Source organism: Candoia aspera, chromosome 7 (genome assembly GCF_035149785.1).
Source record: "Candoia aspera isolate rCanAsp1 chromosome 7, rCanAsp1.hap2, whole genome shotgun sequence".
In the NCBI taxonomy this organism is placed as follows: Eukaryota; Metazoa; Chordata; class Lepidosauria; order Squamata; family Boidae; genus Candoia; species Candoia aspera.
In genome coordinates, this window is record NC_086159.1 from 59,486,923 (window position 1) to 59,491,302 (window position 4,380).

The window sequence follows — 4,380 nt, forward strand, 5'->3', positions numbered from 1 at the left end:
CGGGCCAGGCCGGGCTGCTTTCCCGGCCTTGTCATGCAGGAAGTCTGGATGTTGGCGGGAGGCGGAGGAAGCGAGTGGAGGTGCTGCGGACTCGCAGGAGGGACGCGCCCCGCGATTTCTGCAATTCTTCGAGGCAGAACCGCGGGGCTGGTGGAACGCAGCGAGGGTGCGCGCGCGTGTCACCCCCCGCGTGTCCCTGGCTTAAAGCCTCTGTCAGTCCTGCAGACCTATTTGCTCCTCCAGAGTTGAAAGCGTAGCTATTATAAATTTAAACCTCTTTCTTTAGTCATTTGGACAAAAAGGTTTGCATAAAGTATGTATTGCTTTCAATAATGGACGTGGGGTTGGGCTCACCTCTGTGGTTGGTAGGGTCTGGTTGATGGCTTAAGGTCCTAAACCATGGTTAAGAGATTAAAAGGCCTTAGAAGTGTGGGAACCCAGATTGTGTGTGTCCACATAAAGGTTCCAAAGTTGGGAACAAAAGAAGGAGCTCGTGGTTTTTATTTTTAACTGAACCGAGGTCATTGTGTTATAGGTCTCATCCTTGGCTTTATGGAATTGCTGGATTTTTATCTGGATGCATCTTCATGCACTCCAGAGCATTGCTTGCAGTTGTAGTAATGGTTTTAATCATATAAATCACAGAAGCAAAATGTTCTACATGGAAAAAGAAAACTTCTCTCTTTGAACCCCAGATACCCATTTTTGCAAGAAAACATTGGAAGGATACTCTCAGACTGCAATTGTGTTGAATCTGCATTACTGACAATAAATGATAAATAAAAACAAACCAGATCTAGTGTTTTTCATTGCTCATGAAATGGTCAGGATTATTATAGGATGGTTATTGGTGCAGTCCACCATCATATAAAAGCTGTCAGTATGCACAGACTGCACTGTAAAAATTAGCCCGCATCTTAGGGCGCAGAATGAAAGATTCAAGGAACAGATCCATACAGAGTCTTATTTACTAGTAAATGTTTTGTGACAGGTGTGCTGTTTTTTAAAAAAGGATCATGCAGCTATCACAGCTTGCATCCTTGTACAAAGTTTTCCATGGCACACAAACCTAAAAGCAGTGATTCTTCTTTATATACAAGGGTCCATCAATTATAATGCATCTCCATGATGATAGAATTAAACACAAACACTCAAAAACTTGTTAAATTATATGTGAGGGGTGATCTGAAGGAAGGTTTTGAGTATCTTCATGTAAAAGTCATGAGAATTCAGTGAAGGTCAATACATACCTCTGATCTAGACTTGTGCACTGAAATTGAGATATCTGGTTTTCCTAGTCCAATCCAAGTTTCATATGTGTACTGTAACAGTGAATTTGAGGTGATGCTGCTGCTCATATTAGGCATGTTCACTGCCTTGAGTTGACCAAATGTAAAAAAAAGGTGGGACAAAATAATAATGCTGTGATGATGATGATGATGATAATAACTTGTTCAATGGTTCACTTCCAAAGGGAGGAAGTTAAATCCTGTTTGGAAAGTGTATCTTGTACCCTAGACATTCAGGGTATTCTAAGCTACATTTGCTTATTTAACAGCATGCACCATCACATCAATCCGTACAGAAACTGTGACTGGGTTCACACATGATCCATTATACTATTTAACTGTGGTTCCCTGAGTTAAAAACATCATAGAACCTGTGATCAAGAGGCAAAGTTCTAGTAATGGAAAATTGGCTGCATTGGAATGAACTTTCTCATGGAACCTCATTAAATTCTCATGGCACCTTGGATTCTGTGGAATCCAGTCTAAATAGCTCTTCCATAATGTGCTGTTTACATCATAATGCCTGGGTGCACATAAGACATTAAGCATTTTAAAACCCAACCACTATGGTTTGTCTGAAGCATTATGGCTTAGTACAACATTGGATTCCAGCCAGTCTGGTAAAATTAAAGGGAAAGCAGGATATGTTTGGGTGCATTTCTTTAATTAAAAAAAAAATTCCCTTCTCACCCCCATGGGTGGTATGTGTCTTCCTCAACCTCGGGTCCTCTACCAGAGGCCTGGGAGTTTGAGGGTTCTGTTCTAAACCATTTTTGCCTGAAAAGCTATGTGACTTAGCATCTGAATCAAGTACCAATACAGTACCACATACTGTATAGAAGCAAAAGCTTTCTAACAGGCAATTTTCTACAGAACCCAAATCCAAACATATACTCTGAGTTCATTCAGAATAGAATGTGGCTCCCTATTTTAATTTAGGGTTCAGCCATGGGATGGATGGAGGGATGGATGGAAAAAAAAATCCCTTCTCTCCCCTATGGGTGGTACGTGTCTTCCTCAACCTCAGGTCCTCTACCAGAGGCCTGGGAGTTTGAGGGTTCTGCTCAGGATCTCAGCTGTTCCTAGCATTGCACTCTTCTGGAAAGAGCTCTGATGTTGCTCCTGGGATCTCTCAGAGTCACTCTCCCAGCTTAGGAGTCACAGCCCCAAGTGCCCCTACCACCGCTGGGACCGCTTTGGTTTTCACTTTCCACATCCCCTCTAATTCTTCCTACAGGCCCTGGGACTTCTCCAGCTTCTCATATTCCTTCTTCCTGATGTTGCTGTCACTTGGCACTGCTACATCTATCACCAACACTGTCTTCTGGTCCTTGTCTACTACCACGATGTCTGGTTGATTGGCCAGTACCCATATATATATTTCCCTTAGCCCTGACATTGAAAAACTAATTTTATGAGCTCAGCCTTACCAAAAGTGAAGACCTACCAGGGATTCTTACAACAAAAGAAAATGGAGAGTAGGAGAATGAGAAGAAAGGATGAACTTAGACCACAGTACACTTTAACTATCCAGGTCAGGGCTTCTCAACCAGGGTTTGGTGGAACCCTAGGGTTCCACTAGAAGTCATTAGGGGTTCCCTGGGAGATCATGATGTATTTAAAAAAATTATTTCAAATTCAGGCAACTTCACATAAAAGAGGTAAGTTTCGTTCTTTTAGTTTAAGAACACTGTTAGTGCATATATATATACAGTCCTACAGATGAAACGAATATAATAATTTTGTAACTTCTGGCCTATACTTGAGCCTGAATGTGCAGGGGTTCCCTGAGGCCTGAAAAATATTTCAAGGGTTCCTTGATGATTGAAAGGTTGAGAAAGGCTGATCCAGGTAATTATATTCAGAATAACATAAATGTAGATTCTTAGTACCTGTTTATGATTTTTATGGTTTCATTCCAAAATGTTTTGGAAAAATATTTAAAATTATGATAATATGCCATGTATTGTCCCATAACCAATGTATTCACATTTTTATTGAAAAATGGGAGACAGTTCTGAAATAGAGAGAGTGAACCCATAAAGGGTATAGAGGGTAGAATTCTGTCAGGGGAAGTACATGATACTACTATACAGGTAAATGCACCGCAGTGTGGAGTGAATATATACAAATTACAGAAAACATCTGTTGTGACCTTTGCTAGGTGGTATGCAGTTGAGGATTAAAATTAGTCAGCCCTGAAATATCTTTTGATATACAAACGCTGTAATATGTTGCCAACAGTTGAAACATTCAGACCATTAATTTTGATTAGAGGTGTGAAACTTCAAAGAAGGAAAGTCAACCACCCTGTTCCCCTACCCTTTTTGTTTTTTAAAAAATGGAAAAATGGATTATAAATATTTTCATTTAAAAATGTGTAAATGATCAAGAGGTGAATAAAATTGATCTGAAACCATAACTGTTTTCTGAAAATCATTACTTTCTGCATTTGTGATTCTAGGATAAAGCCTAGAATATATTTTTGTTTTGTTTCACTACCATGTCAGATCCTTCTGTTTTAAACATTAGCGTTTTGTCCATATAATTTTAAACAGAGAAACAAACAAACAAAAAAAGCTAATTCCTTATAGTTCAGCAGCTTGAAGTTCCATTTGCAACAAAAATACAGAACATTTTAAAGTAAGTTTAATTGGTACGCTTAAAATGATTGAATAAATTGTACTTTTCAATTTCATACTTCATATATATTTACACACACACACACACACACACTTCACAAATTCCAGTGTGTCATAGTAACTAAAATGTGTGTCTGTTTACAACTAGTTTCACATACTGTGCTAAATAATGATTTTGTTAAGAATTTGTTGACTAAGCCACAATTGGCGGAGTTCGTGCACTGGGCTAAGCCATAAATCATAGTTTACAAATCAAATGGCTATGTTCACACATTAGGCTAAGCCTCAAACCAAACAACCCACACAATGGCTTAGCCCAATGTCTGAATCCAGTCTCACTCAGACTGAAAAATAGGGATTCAACATTTAATTATGCACATCTAATGCTAGGCCATAAAGTATGTTTTACAAACAATGGCTGCCTTCACACATTGCTTAAGCCAGAAACA